The sequence below is a fragment of the Strix aluco genome, chromosome 5 (assembly GCF_031877795.1).
Source record: "Strix aluco isolate bStrAlu1 chromosome 5, bStrAlu1.hap1, whole genome shotgun sequence".
Taxonomy (NCBI): Eukaryota; Metazoa; Chordata; class Aves; order Strigiformes; family Strigidae; genus Strix; species Strix aluco.
This window is the reverse complement of record NC_133935.1, coordinates 9,948,192-9,965,622: the sequence shown is the minus strand read 5'-3', so window position 1 is coordinate 9,965,622 and position 17,431 is coordinate 9,948,192.

The window sequence follows — 17,431 nt, the reverse complement described above, 5'->3', positions numbered from 1 at the left end:
TATATCCAAGCAGCATTTAGCCTAAGCACATTGAGAGAATCCTGTGGGGTCGAGCTTTGACATTAAGGAGTATGATGGATCTTTTTCCTCCTTTACCTTCTACATTCCTGTGTCTTTAAAATGGGGAATTCAAGGGGAGAACGATCAGGGACCCACAGATGATCACAGTCTCCCTGTGCTGGCTAAAGGAAGCTTTGCTCTTGCAACCAGCTGCAGTGGCCTCGAGCTTGCTTGATGTTGTGTCATGGAGTCAAACCAACCTCTGGCAAAACCTATCATCAGTAGAACAACCAGGGTGAAGATACATATGCTGCAAAGATCCATCATGCAGAAGCCTATCTGATCAGTACCATGGCACTGTGCTATAAATGCTGTAACATTCAGTGAAAACACGCTGCAAAACACAGCTGTGAAGAATTGGAGATCTTTCCACCATCCAACTGCTTCTCAGATCCTCTGACTTGCATGCAGTTAGGGGGACTAATTTATACAAGACTTTTTGACAAGCCTTTGCTTCACTGGAGAGAAAGGGGAAGGGTAATAAATGAGTGTCCTTTTAACCTTAATGCTTACATAGTATTTAAAGCCTTTCCATCTAGAAGAGAAGTCCAGAATATCTCCGCCAGAGGGAAGATACTGTTCCTCATGGCAACATCTATGTTTCGAAAGGTATTTTCCTTCCTTTTGAAGTGAAAACAACTCTACAGTATTTTTGCAAAACAAGAAAGTGTATCTTCTGTCAATGCTTTATAGCTGCTGGGAGTAGCATAGAATGTAGGATGTGCAACCTCCCATCACCGTGGGGTCTAAAGCAGACCAGAGCTCAACAGCACGTGGGACGAGGACTGGCACCACTTCCCAGGGAAGTGCTGGAGCCTGGTACCCATCAGCAAGGTGTGTTTTGTTTCCTTTACTTGGCCTGGAGAATCCTCCTAGCAAAACAGAATAGCATTTTAATGGAAAAAAACTTTGGTGAAAATGTTTTGACAGTTCTGCAAAAGATCCTTTGAACTTCCAGAGACGGTATTATAATTACATTGATCCCAGTTTGTATTTTGGGGTCTATCCTTTCATGTTAGCATCATAGTAATTTGCTAGAAATGGGACAAAAGTTCCTTGGACTGTGAAAGGCTGAATTAATCTTCTCTCTCTTTACCTCTTGACAGACTGTAACATCCATATTCAGTTGTGAAGTGTTAAAATGCTTTTGTGATTTGTTTGTAATTTAATTTTTGTTTTGCAATTCCTTTGTTGTAAATTATCTTCTGGCTCACAGAATTTGCATGCCAGCCATAGTTCTCTAGGCATGGCTAATAAGCCACCTCCAAAGAGTCATAAGAAAATCTGTGGAAATAAATGGGAGAAATGTACTCTGAATAACCAATTAAATTAACATTAATTAGACAGATTATATTTTTTTTTACAAGGGTCTTCTCTGCATAGTTTAGTGAGGATTTCTCTAGCATGTTTTAGTGCTTTTTGTATTTTCGACGACACGTAATTTTCCTGCCCCTTCAAATTTAACAAGAATTGGATGTTTATATATGGAAATTGAAGTAAGAATGCACAAATTAATATTTATTAAGGTTTCCACAGTCATGAAGAAAAGCTCTAATTAGAGTCTGCTCATAGAGATTAATTTAGAGTCACTCTTTCTTTAAACAGAGCATCTGCATTTGGAGTATACCCTAATTTGAAGCTCACAGAGACTGAGGAAAAATTTCATTCACAAACATGGAGTTTGAAGCCTCCACAGTCTCTATTTTCCTATTTTCTACTACTCTTATGCTGGAGTTCACACTGTGAAATTGCCATCTTTGGTGTCTACAAAACAGTGTTGATTGCCTTTGTGCTGGATTTGCTACACTCCAGCCTAGTTACTAGGCTTAGCACAGAAGAAACATTGTAGTCTGTGCTAAACCGTAGCTCAGACAACAGAATCAGTATAGGTTCCTTGAATTTTTCACTTACAGATATTTGCTTTACAGTATTCATTAATCAGAGCATTCACAGATATTATTTTTTAAAAAAATAAAATCACATCTCTGAAAGTCAAAGATCCTGGTAATGAATCCTAATGAGATATAATTCTGATTATTTATTTTAGATTTCTGGACCTAGGGACACTTAAGCTGTATTTTATTGGAAATGTCATTACTCAGAGCATTGGAAAACATTTTTTCATGATGCATTCAATACCCACGGTGAGCAAGAGAAATCAATTTCATTCCCTGTACATTTTCAGAAGATGACAGTTTTGGTTCACAATGTGCAGTAGGGCAAACTGGTTATATTAAACATGTAGGAAAATAACATTAAGTTGTGTTTTTCAGTAACATGACAGCAAGGAATACCTTCAAAGAACCCTTCCTGGTGTTTCTGGTTTTATCAGGGTATTTGGTCTCTCTGGTTCAGTGCCTAGTAAAAATAGTCCAGCTTTAATAAAGCACAGATGTTGACATATTCACTCACCTTCATCATTGCATGGATGCATTTCATACTGAATTTCACCTAAGGAATTTTAGACTTTACAGATAATAATCAAAAACACTTCTGGTTTCCCATTGGGATCATTGCTGTTTTTTCAGATCAAAGATGCCCCATCAACATAATGACTTGAGATGGAAAGTTGTGATTTTTTTTATGTACTAATGAAAAGATTAATGTGGCTTAAGTATGGTAAGTTTAGCGCCTCTGTTCCTTAACCTTGTTTAGCCTTTATGCTATTAGACCATATTTTTGCAATTCTTTCCTAAAATCCTTCTTTGTCCTTTGCTATCAGCAAGGGTAGTCATCTATAATAAAGTTAGGATTCTGTTTCAATATAATTAAATGTATTTCCTTGCTGAATACATTCCAAGCATTCCTTGGAAATACTTCCTTTTTCATGTATAGAAAGCCCGGTATGTTTAAATTTCAAACAGTACCATTAGTGCACAATCCAGTACTTTATTTCTAATGATACATCAGATCTGGAAATTCCTCAGTTGGTTCAAGAGAGGCAAAGGGGCAAGTTTTCAAAGTAGCAAGCTGGAGGTACACCCACAAAATCCATATAATGGTTAACAGATTTTTATACTTCACTTTGAAGATTTATCCCTTTCATACTGAGCATGCTCTGTAGACCATAAGAGATTGTTAGCACTGATTAAAAATAAATCCCTTTCCAAAAGCATACCACCTTTAGAAGGAAGAATGGTTTAGTGTGGTTACTTTAATGGACAACTCAGTGAGGGATAGCTGAAAAGATAAAGAGAAACTATCCACTTCTGGAATCACGAGAGATTTGGATATTTTAGTCTCTTTTCTATTAATCCCTTGCAATCCCCACATACTGAATTAGAGGGAATCCCCACGAGACAATGGAACAAAGGAATAAACACCTTAATGACTTAAGTGTGTGGACATGGGAGTTAGACCAAAAGAATAAAGCAGATACTGAGACAAGTTTTTTAACAAAAGTAAAAAAAAAAAAAGTGTGTGTACATGTGAAAGAAGGAATACTGGTGGAAAGAGTGTCAGCTCTGGTTTACCTGTGGAGTGAGCGGTGCTGAAGGAGGCCACAGCTGCAGCACCAATGCTATCACTACCATTTATCACTGTAGCATATGAGTACTTTGCTTATTTTCATTCTTCATTGCCGTTTTTGCAAAATTAGCAGGCTCTACTGATTATTTCTTGTCTCTGTACAAAACACATCACGTTCTGCACAGCGTTAGGTTTGTAATGCAAGAGACCACAGAGCCACCAATGTGCAGGAAACTTTATCGTATGAGCATGGAAAGTTTATTTCTCTCATGTTCATTTATCAGGGAAACTGGGAAGGATCCCGAGAGTTCGTAACACATGCCTGAGCTTCCTTTTAAAAAAGTGGTTCTCTTTTGCTTTCACAATTTTGCTGCTTAGGAGTAAATATCAGCAGTTCCACAACTAGCTGAGAGTCGACTTCACTAAAATACAACTGAGAATGTATAATTAAGCAAAAACTTCCTAGGGTACAATGTCATATGGGGTTCTCTATATATAACAAGGCAGGTAGACGGTGGTGCTAAATGCAAGAGTCAGCTCTACCTTGACTGTACTATCATGACTGACCAATGCAATGCCCTCAAAACAAGGAGACAGATATCATCATTCTCATATGTTGGCTTCTGTCTTGTGTTTCCTTTAATATTCCTTTTGTAGGCTGAAAATAAATGACTTAGCCTTCAAACCACTGACATACAAGGGTGGGTCTGGCACGACTTCCCATGACTGGAGTCCTTTGAGATCACTCTCTAAGTGTGGTATTTTTTTTGTTTTACTTATTGTTATTTTTTTTTTCTGCATGCCAGTGAAGTCCTACCACTGCTATGGCATTGCTTCAGCAGAACCAAGAAAGCATCTGGACGGAATATTTTAAATAGCATACAGTCTTACACTGTTTATTGACTCCAATTATGTTAAAGTAGTAATGGTAATGACAAATAGTAAAGACTATTATCCAGTGTATTAAGTTAAAATAAAGTAGAAGGGTATTAGAAAACCCTACAGATCACAGGATCTTAGAAGATAGACTTGAGAGCACCCTTGCAAAGTCACTTTACTCATCTCTCCACCCGTGATATGACCAAGCTCTTCTCAAAAACCTGCAGGGACAGATAGTCCCCGCTTTTTCTGGCAGGCAGTTCCATTGCTTTGCTACCCTTCCATGAGACAGCCTCTCCTAAGAGTCTGATGTGATCTTTTCTTGCTGCAGTTTAAGCCTGCTGCATCTTGATTTAGTGTCCTTGGAAATGGAGAATGGGCTTATCCTTCCTGTCACACTGCCGCTTTTCACATAATTGAAGACTGTTAACATGTAGTATTCTATTCTGCCATCACCTTCCTGCAGTTCTCATTTCTTTATACAACTTATATTTAGACTGATTACTTTTGTGTCTTTCCTGTGGAAATTTGTCTGCATCTTCCTTTAAGTGTAGTGCCTCAAGCTGGACACAGGACCCCACCTGGGACTTCCCAGAGCTGAGCAGAGTAGAAGGGTTCCTTCCTGTACCTTGAATCAGAACCTTGTGTTCAGGTTTTTTGGTGTTCCTTGTAAATTATTTCTTTCATTATTTTGACAACTGAACAAAACAAAATCTGCATCCATTTGTTTTCTCCTGAAGGAATAGGAAATTTCTAATGAACTGTTAAAAGTTCACATGCAAGTAAGTTTAATAACCATACTCTGATCCCAGAAAAGTCTTTGGAAAATTAACTATTTTCTATAATGTGATCAAGATTTGGCCCTGAGTAGACATTAGTGCTTGATATAATAAATGAGTTCTGAAGTCTGTAATTAACTGAGATACACAGCAGTTTGCAGGTTCATGGCTAACCTTTTGTCTTACTCCCCAAGAAGAACTTGAAGTGTGATGTGATTATGTAGCTCACGATAGCGTGCAAGTCTTGGAAGAAATGTCTTCCTTCTAGGAAAATTAGAATAGGTCTGTTTGAGAGTCAGTCTTTTCTGCTATGCAAGAAAAATTCTAGCCTTGGATCTATAGGCCATCCCTTGCAAAGAAGCTTAAATTTCCCTAACTGTGTAGTCCTTTACTTTGATCATGTTCCATGTGTACAAGACAATCCAACCAATCTGTCATTTGTGACTTAAACCTAGAGTGTTATAAATAAATGCTGTGCAACTGCTGGCTAAAGGACAAATCAGAACATTAAGACGATTAAGAGAAAGCAGAGCATCAGTCCAACTACAATAAAGCTAATATCATTCAGTCCGCTGTAATTTAAAACAGCTGTCAGCTAGTCCTGGCTTGTGATATAACAGGCCAAATTCTTGGACACTGAGTTATTCTTAGAAATATGCATACAGGCATTGGCAAGTCATGCTGCAAATTGCCTGTTGCCAGTACCCTGTCAGTTGTATGTGCCAACAGATATAAAAGCTATTGTTCTAGCTCATGAAAAATAACTTCAAGTTTTTAATTTCAAATTACTCAAAGACTGTGGGGATATGGGAGCCAACGGATTTTAAACTAAACCTCACACAAATGAGAAATAATTCAGTAAATGTTCAATTCACCCCAAAGTTAAAGGAGGTTCCACTAACTCATTGTAATGGGCAGCCTGTGACCCAGCCTGACGACCTCAAGTGAGGGATGGGAAAAAAGGGAGAAAAGGTCAAAGCTGCATGCCCCCAGAATGAAAAAAATATCAGTGCAAAATAAGTAGGCATCATATTTTCCATAAAAGCTATAATACATATTATTTTAAATCTTGTCTGTTGAAATGTACACCCTCACCTATTTCATCTACCCTCTCTTTCAAAGATCCATGCAGCTACCGGCATTTCCTGTGTAATATCACTTAGGAAAGTGAAAACATAAGTGGAATTTTCAATAAAAATGTTGTTTGATACGAAGCTGAGTTATTTCCACATAGACCATGCTTTCAGCTTCAAGAGCAGAACCATTGCCCTATTGAAAATTTGTATTAGGGGTTGGAATTTATTCAATATACTTTTCCTTTTTTTTTTTTTGTTCATGGAAATGCATGATTTGCAGCTTTATCCTTTATCCTTACTTTTGTCCTTCTCTCCTGTTCCTTAACTGGATGCTCATACTTTCACTGTTTGGTGTAGGTAATTTGGGACAGAAGGATGGCAGGAACACGTATCATCATAATGTTCAGAGGACATGTTGATGAAGTAATGCTGTATTCAGGAACATTGCAGCTTTTATTGAATTTTATATGTAAGGTAGAATGGAAAACTCTGGTGGTTGTTAAAAAAATAATTTGTTACTTCATGTTGTGAGGAGTTCAGACCTCTTGCTTATGTTATGTGCGGTCTAAAACTGCTCAAACTTATCCCTTCAATAAATAGAAGAAACTAACTGCATTTTCAGGTGTGCAGTAGAGGAATCGAATCTCAGTTCTGTCAAGGAAGTGACACCCAAGGGCATGTATGGTCTCCTGGGAGAATCTGAGGTCAGAAACTGTGGAGCTGTTGAAGCTTAGGCACCTCCCTGGTAGACAGTGACTGATCTGTGGTTTTAGGGATGCAGTTTACATGCCTAAGTCCTCCTTCATTGCTAGGTATAAATCCCAAATGAGTTGTAATAGAATTTTGATGCCAAAGTAAATAAGTGGATTAAAAATTGTCCTCAGTGTATTTGGAAGCTTTTTTTTCACAGGGGTTTGTAATTATTTCATGCGCTGATGGCTTTGGTGGTTTCTTTTCTCAGGGCTGACAAAAACTTTGTTTTAATCTGTTTCAATCTAGGTTTCAGTTTGAACACTGGGTTTGAACAAAACAAAACTCACTAATTTCATCTGGTCTTGTCTTCTGATACAAATATTTTGAACAACATTGGTTCTGCAGAAGTCCTAAGTGAGTTTGTAAGTTGCAGAACTGTCAGGCTTAGAAACAGAAACATCTTGTGGATAACTCAGAAGTTGGGTGCAAATCAATCAGTTGCTCCTGTTGTGTTCATTTATGGGGCTCCATCAAAGGCCTTTGGTTCCTTACGAATTTCAGTACAACATTGCAAGGGTTAAAAGGGGGCTTATTTTTCAAATGGAAGAATTACTCTGGACTTATGAACTGAGATCTCTTTGGAGGTGGAACAAATGTTAGCAATAGTTGAATTACTTCTATGTTATAATAGGACTGATAATTAGAAAATGGCCATTTGCACTGCTACACTAGGGAGTCTTACTCCTTCATAAGTGTCTGAAGTAAGTCTCACAGCATGAGGTATTGCCCCTATTTTGCAGATGGAAGAAGCTGGGGGTAAGAAGTGAAGTGCTCCCACAGGAAGCCTTTGGCAGAGCCAAATAACAAGAGTCCTGATTCATGGTCTGTGCTATGGTTGCTTGATTACGTTTTCCTTTTCTTCTTTCCTTGTTTGCTAGTGAATCATGATAGTGGGTGACCCCAATTTATACTGCAGATGGTAACATTTAAATCTCATGAAAGTCTTCACCTAGTGAACCTTTTTATTCAACTTATAATGTTTTTTTTCCAGAGATTTAACTGAAAAATCAGGAACCTCTGTGTAGAGTATCAGGAATCCGATCTACTAGTTTTACATTCTAAGCTTGCTTAAAAGAATAAACTGTTTTTAGAAGTTTTTTCATTTTTTTTTCTTTTTTCCTCCCATGATTCTTCTTCCTTCCTTTGCTTTCTTACTCCATATTTCATAAGGAAACCAGAATTATGGTTATGTTGTGCTCTGTCCAGGTAATGTTTTAAGAGTGAATTGCCCAATTCCTCTCAAAATCGTTATTATTCAGTTAACAATTGCCTTTAAGGATTTGTCTTTTTTTTTTTTTTTCTCATCTATTACTGTAGATAATAACAGTGAGCTGAACTCTATTTTAACTTCCAGTGTTGTAGATTCAGCACAATTATACTGATGACAATTACTCAGATTTATAATGACTAGATGAGAAAACAATTTTCCTCAATAGGTTTCTTATAACCTGTAAGTACCACGATAGTATCGGAGTTGATTCAGGTTGGATCTAAAATATGAAGCAATTCTCACTGTCAAGTTGGAAGTGCATGGGCATGCACTCACACTGTGGATGCTTTCTATGTACTGTGAACACTGCAGGCTACTTCATGTTCCCACTATTAAAATCCTGTGGTTTTCTTTGATAGAAAAGGGGGTTGTCTGTATACTTTATAAAACCTGTGAACTTGTTGCAAAGAGAAAACAAATGGACAGTGTAGAACATTTCTTAATAATTTAGCTGAAGCGAGTTTTTCCTCCAAGGAATGTTTTTCTTGTGGAAATCTGTAAGCCTGATTACAACATAACCACAGTGTGAAGTGAGTCTATGGGAATGGTAATTACCAGCACCATTCAAACAAGGTGCTATTTTGTCCTTACAGGTCTTTTTGAGAATTGATAAAGATAAATTGTTGTTTGCTGGGTGTCTGAAAAGCAAAATGAGCAGATAGACTGGCTGAACCAGAGCTGTGGGGCAAAGGAGGCTGAAAAAGAAGAGGTGTCACCCTGAAATTACTGTTAAGCAGGGAATGGCCTGAAAAAAGTGACCATCCATTTACTTTCTTATTTTCATTGTTGAATTTATAGCCTTATGAAGAGAACAGGGGACATTTGCCCTTACACTGTCAAAACTCTGCTTCTGAACATGGAAGATAGGAAATACTATGCAGAAAGAGATTTTTTGCAAGGAGACCTGCAGGCTGGGGCCACATTTGTGCAGAGGAGCACTTCTGTGCATGCGTCCGGCAGGCGATGGAAAGAGAGCGGGAATCATCTCCCTTCCACACCCTTGCAGCCAAGGGTTTTAATTGTGACAGGCATGGCTCAGATTAGACACCAGACAAAACTCTCCAAAGGCCAGATCGTGACAGGGGAATAGGTTGCCTGGGGGTGTTGTAGAATTGTGTCTGGAGGATTTTTGAGCTGTTAGACAAGCATCTGTCAGGAGTGACAGTAAGCATAGCTGATTCTGCCCTGGGGCGGAGGGATGGACAAGCTGACCTCTCAAGGTCCTTTCCAGCCCACGTGGCTGTGATTGAGGGAAAGCTCCAATTACTTATGATGGGCAGTAAGTTGACAGCAGAGGAAATGCATGATGAATGGTACTTTATCTAGTTCCCTTACTGTTTTCTCTGCTTGCAGACTTTTCGATATAGTGTGATGATACATGTGATTGTAGTGCTCTATTCAGCCATTCTATTTCTCTTTGTTCTACATAATTAAAGAGTAAAAGTTGCCTTTATTTTTTTGCAATTTTTTTGGTAATGTTTCACTTTCTGTGCTAAACATCTTCTGCTGTAGCTGTTTTGAAACTGTTCCTTAAGTCTGTTAATTGGGGGCCTACAAAAACGTATAAATTTGTAGCATCTGATCAGCAACTCTGAAAACTTTAATAGCTTTTCAAATCCAAATAATAACCAATAAAGTTAATTTTAAAACATTCAGTTTATTTCTCTGATGTTATTAGTAAACAAGAAAAAGGCATCCAAAAAACAGTCTTTGCTCTACAACTGTCTCTAAACCATCTCTGAAATGTAGTGTGCTTGAGAAAGAGAAAGCTCTTTCTTCAAAGAAATATTTTTCCAGCATTTGCAAGATGTCATAAACTGTTTTATGCGAAGAGAAAAATGGAACATCTGTGCCATTCATATTTATTTTCCCAACATAACTTACCAGAAAATAAAAGAGGAGGGGGAGGGTTTATTTTGCAATTTCTCTGCAGCTGTTTGTGTGACTGTCCAGGGCTGCCAAAAAAGAAACTAAAAGAAACAATCAAATAACTTCTAAGAATTAAACAAAATGGAGAAAAAATAATTTAGAAAGGAGAAGCCAGCATTTGCTTTCTAACTTCTTGTGTGATTTATCAGAGCAACTGCACATGCCAGCTTAACTGACTGTAGTGCTTTCCAATGCAGTGTAGAGGGCAATTCTGAGGAAGGTCTCCAAAGAGCAGGCTAGGTGACCTTGGACCTACAGATTCATTTCTAATGCTCCCACATAAAAGGGTATTGTCAACTTAGTTCTCCGCATGCTCCCCTAGACCTCACACCTGTGATAACTCTATTATAAGGTTGTGGCAAGGCAGTGCCCTCCTTGAAGATAGCTCATCCCTTTTGAAGCTAACTGAAAGGAATCACTGAATTATTCAGAAATGAGATCATCAAGGCAGATCTCATGTTGTGCTTGGCAATTATATGCTGTCCCTGGGAAAATCCTACTTGCACAATGGCCTAATTCCAACCTGATGGCTCTTACGTCCACTTTCAAGCTGTCTTGCTGAGGCCTCAGAGGAGTAAAGCTCTTGCTATTAGCTCTATAGAAAAGTATGGCCTCCAATCTGGAGCTGGACTGTAGACCTTCATATGAAGGAGGTGGCTCTGACTTCTTCTCGCTGGGTGTAGGCAGGTGAGAAGCTGGATGGTGTGAATTCCACCCCCAAGCCTTATGTAGCTGGAAAGAAAGTGGTCTTCAGTGCCAGATCTTTGGTGGCTCGGCAGTGCTCTCACACACAGTGGGATCATGAGCACACACTGAATGGCTTTAGTTGACAGAGGTTGGAGCTGTATGACAAACCAGACCTGAGTGGGAATGTCTCTAACACACCTGTAACTTTACACCTATTTTCTTTCAAGGTAAGGGCAACAGCAGTATTTGCATGGGGTAGGGAGTAGCTATTAGCTTCTAATTAATCTTAACAACACTTCAGGAGCTCATTTTGCATCCAATAGCACAATGACATTCTGGAAGTCTAAAATAGGTGGCTTTTGTAGAATGCATCATAATCTTCTCTTGTATAAAAACCAAAGAATAAATGAACATAGCTTGAGAAAGAAAAGACCCCTTCCTCAGAGGTACAGCAAGAAGGACAAAGAGAGGTAGACAGTGTAAAGAGTCCATTTTAAAAAACTGAATGTGGTAAAAAGTGGTAGCAAAAGAAACTTGCTTAGCCCAAGCTAGTGTAAGTTTTCAGGAACAGAGAAAGTATGAGGTGACAAGACTGGAAACTGAGAAGCCAAAGTGGGAGTGAGAAACAGGTTCTGCTGTGACTGAAGAAAAGAGCTGAGGTGACATCAGTGATTAAAAAAAATGTAATAGGCAGGAGGGGAGAAAGTGAGGTAACAAGAGTTATTTTAAATTACTCAGAAATGGCAGGAATTAGTGGAAATGTGGGGACCAGATGCAGCTGTAATGCAAAGTAACGCTCATAAAAATGACTTCTTGGTGCATTAAGGCACCATTCAGTGCTCTAGCTGGCAAGGACATCATGGATTCAGGCCTCTCCCCCAGGTAGGTCTCTGCCTGAACTGGCCTGGTTAGCTGTATTTTATGAGAAAGTACTATGTTTCTAAGGCTGACATCCTGAGGGTGAGACTTTATATACTGAGCTTCATACAGCCCTTCTCCTGGGACATAAGGGAAGCTTAAAGTGGAAAGTAAAATTAAGACTTAGGATTCTGTTTTGTTGATTCCAGTGAAGAATTTCTGTTAAAAACAGGGTTTGTGAAAAATTTCTAGGGCCTTGTTTGGTTTTAGGTATAATGGTAGTTCAGGGACAGGCAGTGGGGTACACAGGCAGAGAGCACACGCATGAAGTACCGTTGCTGCCTGCATCAGCTGCTCCTGGTGTGGGGATGCCCAGAAAGAAGGCAGCAGAGTTCACGGGGTGGCCAAGTTTCCTATATCTGGAGGCAGAAGAGGGCTGAGGAGGAGAGAAGAAGTACCCGTTCTCTGTCCCTGTGCCACACTGACCGTTGAATCACACTGGGAGAGGTGGCATTTGTACCATCAGGCTTAGGTCTGGTACCATGATTCTTCCTCTCTGAGCAAAGAGCAAAAGCAGGTGGCAGATTGCTGTGGCTTGAAGCCACTGCTTGTCACTCGGTCTCTCCTTGAACACTGAAGCGCTGAGGGCTTCGGGCAAAGCCCTGCCGTAGCCCCAGCTGCGATAGCTTGTTTGCTCTTTGTTCCTATGAAGTCTTCAAATGGTTTAAGAATCACATCAGATGATGTCCTCTACAGGTCTACTGGTGCTTTGACTTTTTGCTTGGTAACCTGCATTTTTGAACAAAAACTCTTAAAGAAAACAGGCAATTTTCTTTTATAAAAGCTCAAATAATAGGTCCCAGACATTTATGAGTGATTAAGAGACTCCGTGCTGTATTGTAAGGACAGCAATAGCATGCAGTATTTTACAGTACAAGGAAAAACCAAGGTCTCAGCCTTGTAGCTGGGGTTATAATATGCATGTGTCCCTGTGGGCTCATGAAGAGGCCCACTGGCTCCAGCTCGGCCTCTGGGCGGGTGGTGGATACTTGTCCGTTGGGCACTCCACAGCCGGGGCTCAAATACACCCTGGCCTAAGCATGGCCTCTGTCTGGGTGCCTGTCCATATTTGCCAAAGGACATGGGTGACAAATATTCAAAGCCAGGCTGACAGGGCAGGCAGCTTCCTTCGTTAGCAGCCTGCTGCTCTGGTGGTGAGGAAGGGTTTAGGGTAAAAGGGGACACACACAGTGAGGTACATCATTCCCATGCCACATGAAATTTCCCTGTGCTGCCGCAACGTTTGGGATCGGCCCTGAGCCTACAGATCTGAGTTTAGACCTGCTTCATCCGGCTGCAGCCAAACTGCAGGCACAGCAGCTGCATTTCTCATACCAGGGCAAAATTTGGCTTCATTTCCCTGCCCTAAGAGGAAGATTGAAAGGAGTGCCAAGCTGAAGCTGATGTAAATGAAGGTGAACCCACAAGCTATGTTGACTGAAGCCTTGGGACTGATAGCATGGAAAGCGTCTGATGGGAGTGGGAAGATCAGTGATGGGAAGATCAGTGATGGGAAGAATAAATAGTCCTGATCACAGAAAGGCTGGGACCTGCAAACCACACCCATCTGTCAAAGCAATATTAGCAGTTTATTCAATCTTTCACAGAAAAGGATCATTTGCATGTGTGTTTTCTGAATCCAAATCCCACTGAGGCTGGTCAGCAGCAGAGTCCTGAGGGGGCTATGGGCAGGGGAGTTGAAGGGGCTTAGTGCCCTCACAAGGCCTGCAGCACCAAGCAGGGCTGGCCCCACTCCTCAGCCTATGTGTCTTAAAATTCCACTTAATTTCTCTGAATACATCTTGACAAGAAACCCAGCAAGAGGTTTTAATGCTGTTGTCATCCAGCCTGCAAGCCATTTAGTTTTCAGAAATGTTTGCCATGAGGAAGGGGGAGATTAGGTCCTGACAGTCAGTCCCCCTCTCACTCTGACACAAAAATGTTGTTATCAGTGCTTTTAAGCAGGCTAATTGATCACTTGTTAACAGTCGCCCTGACCATCAAGGTCTGGGAGCGGCAAACTTGTTAAAATGATGGCTGCTGTTTGATTTTTTAAATTTTGGGTAGATAAAGCCAATTTGCCCATGACATGGAGCTTAACATTGCATTGTTTTGAGAAGCTCTGTGGGATTATTGGTGACCTCCGAGTGTTGGACCATGTGTTTTTTCCATGTCATTTGACTGGAACAGACCTTATTAAAACACAGTCCAGGCAGCTTCTACCAGGCTGTTAAATTAATGATGATACAGAGGCAAGAATGCTACCCACAAAAGGCATGCTGTCATTTCCTCTGGTCTGTAGCATTTCCTTTGCCATCTCCTTCAAAATTTTGTTTAGCTCACAAGAACAGAAATGGCCTAGCATGGCATGTGTCTTGCATGCATGCAAAAAAGGTAATAGGATCTGCAGAGGATTTTTTTAAATTTTGGTTTGCACCCTTGTGTTTTCTCTTCATGAAATTTAAGGAAGATTGACAGTTGAGGGATTGCAATAAGATGTGGTGTTTTCTTTTACTCCTCTCGCCACTTCTAATTATCTGAATTGTCAAGTCTGGGATCCCTCAGTCTGACAGAAGTGATGCTCAGAGGAGAGAGGCTTAACAACTTGCTTAAGTTCAGCTCTCCAGGTATAATCAAAGGTTGGGTTTGCTGTATCTTTTACATGTGATTGTTTGACCCAAACCAGTGGTCATTTAAGTTGAAAGCAGTGGCTTGAAAACAAATAGAAAATAAGTGCTGTAAACGGACCTAAATTCCTCCTCTTGACTCCTGGGTCATCCCACCAGCCTCCAGGTGCCATGGGCTGTTTACATTAGACTTTAAAAAATGAAGGCGAGAGCTTTCAGGTCCCTACCTTTGCATCTCCACCAGTGTTTGACCAGTCTGTAACCTCTGTTCTCCAGGACAGAGAAAGGAGAGAGCTTAACGACACTAGCAGCCAGCTCACACAGTTGTGGCTCTGTGAAGAAGCATCTGAAAAACACTAAAAGTCTGACAGGATTATACTTAGATGAATCTTTTGATAGAAGAGGCTAAGCAGCCCTTCCCCTGCAGTAGCTACTGACAGCTATAGAGTTTGATTTTTATGCTTGAAGAGGAAAGGTGAGAGGCATGGGGCACGAATATGTGAAGGTCTGTCCTGTGGTTTCAGGAGCTGGTGAGAAGTGCAGAATTTGGGGTCAGTGGTCCTCCTTCTCAGCTGCTGCTGGCTACACAGGTGTGATGCAACAGAAATAGCTCTCCCTCTCAAAGCCCCATGGAGTCTAAATCAAGGAGGAAAGTAATTCACACAAAGGACTCACCTGTGGAGCAGGAAGGGAAACTAAAGGCAAATCAGTTGCCGTACAGGTGAGGGGAGAGAAGGTAGGGTATGACTGATGTTGGGGACTGGGATGTGCCCTGGCATATGGAGAGGAGGAAAGTGTAGGTGAGATGGAGACAGGAGGTGAGATGGAGAAGGAGCAGAGTAGAGAAGAAACCAGGCTTAGGTGGACCAGAAGCAGAAAAGTCGGCATCTGTGGGCCTTGTTCTCTACTGAAAGCTTGTCTACCAGAGAAGAAGAGTCTCTGCATCTTGGTGGTGAAGGGCAGTGTAATGAGTCTGATTACTCCCCTGTTGATGACTCACTTAAAGGTCAGAGTTTCTGAGAGGTTATCTGGACCATCCCTCTCTTGCTCTGGCTGGAATTCTTTGGTATGCCTGCTTTTTCAGATAGTGTTTTAAAAGCTCAGTTAAAGGCACACCAAAAATGCATTAGAAGAATGCTGTGTTTGCCAAGCTGTGGTCTTGAAAATTAGGAAATAACAGGATTATCAGTCTGCAGCCTGGGTGCAGATCTTGGGGAGGCATTCTGATGCCAGTCTGCACCTACAAGGTCATAAGGGTGTTGAAGGTTTTTTCTGTATTGTTAAAAAATTCTTGATTGCAAATCCAAGACCATAGCCAGAAAGACAAGCCATCTCCCAAAATACAAATGCTTTAAATTTAGTTCCATTTATGTGGTGCAAAGGGCACATAAACAATATTAGTCAACAGAATAAACAAGTGCCCTTCTATCTGTCAGGCTGATCATGTGTATCACGTCTCTCACATCGGTACATAAACAGTCCTGCATGGAAACATGGGCTTCTTTTTCAATAGGGGATTTCCCACCAGAGCTCTGCAAGAATGTGTGTCCTCATAATGCTCTTTCTGGACAAGGACTGGCAAGAACAGTTGCTAGCAAGCTTGGACAGTTTTGTTAAGGACAGATAGTTATGCCTGTCCCCTTAAAAAGAAAAAACGTTACAGCAATATGTGGGGAAAAAAAGTTGCAATTATCTGTCAAACTTGTGCACACACTATAGACTATAGTAATGAACTAAGAAGCAGATTATATTCCTGCACCATGTCCCAGCTTGATCTGTTCTATGTGCCTGGTCCCAATAAAAACCGTGTGCCTCTGTCATATACAATAACAGCCTTTGCCTTCCAAGCTTGCTGGGTAATCATTACTGCAGCAGTGAGATTGAACCTCTCGCAAACCATCAGTAAAGCTTTACAGTATCCCTTTTTCTTGTCTCTCTGAAAGGTTAACTCCAGATTGCTGAACTGTGGAGAGAGCAGAAGGGGAAGTGCTGTCGTCCTTCTGAGATCTTGAAATGGCCAGCCATGGGCTAAAGTGCAATTTTAGGGCACGTCACCCCAGGAGAGGTGAGCTTTAGCCAGTGATAACCCACTCAAAAGTAAAGGCTGAGTTATGAGCAGATCTGTCCCTAAGTGTCAAATATCTGGGACATGTGAAATGTCAGGCCTTATAAAACCCAACCAAATCAAGAGTGTTTCATAAGATAAGCATGCTGGTAAGGATAGATATATGATGAAACTTTTAATTGAAACTGCAGGGTGTTCAAAGATTAAATAACTGTCTATCTACTTGCTGCTTGAAGACTGGTTGCAAATTATCTTTTTAGTTCATCATCTTAAACACGGCTATTAAATGGGCCAAAGATAAAGAGAGATGCAGCCAGCTCTGGAGACCAGGAGACATCCCATTCATTAACGTGCCATTAAGAAATGCAGATGGTAACTATAATACTTGCTTTGGTGAATATATATTCATTATACTCCATTAAGTGATTTCTGTGTCTGACTGGGCTTCATGACAAGTGCTGGATATTTGAACTCTTTTGAGAAGCTTGTAAATCAATGAATACTGTACTGTACTTGCCCTGATTCAACTCTTACCATTCTCCCCCCAGGCCCATCATTATGCTTTTAGAAAGACAGGTTCTTCCTTCCAAAGTCATGCACTTAACCTTTTGTTTAGTGTGTCCAAACACTTCAGCTTCATGGTGCTTTTACATTTTGGGAAGAGTTATTTATAGCTCACCAAACAGGGCAAATCTTTCTCTGTCTGAAAGTTAATATTTGTGTTTATTTATTTTCTTTAAGGAAACATGCTCACAATCAGCTGAATGATGGATGAACATCAAAGCACCTTCTCTACATGTGTACAAAAGCCAAACTCAGATCTGCTAGTGCAGCTTCTTTGCTCCAGACAGACAGTTCAGTCTAAATAGACAGATGGTTAAAATAGCCCAGACATCAGAGTGAGTAGCAGTAGATGGAAA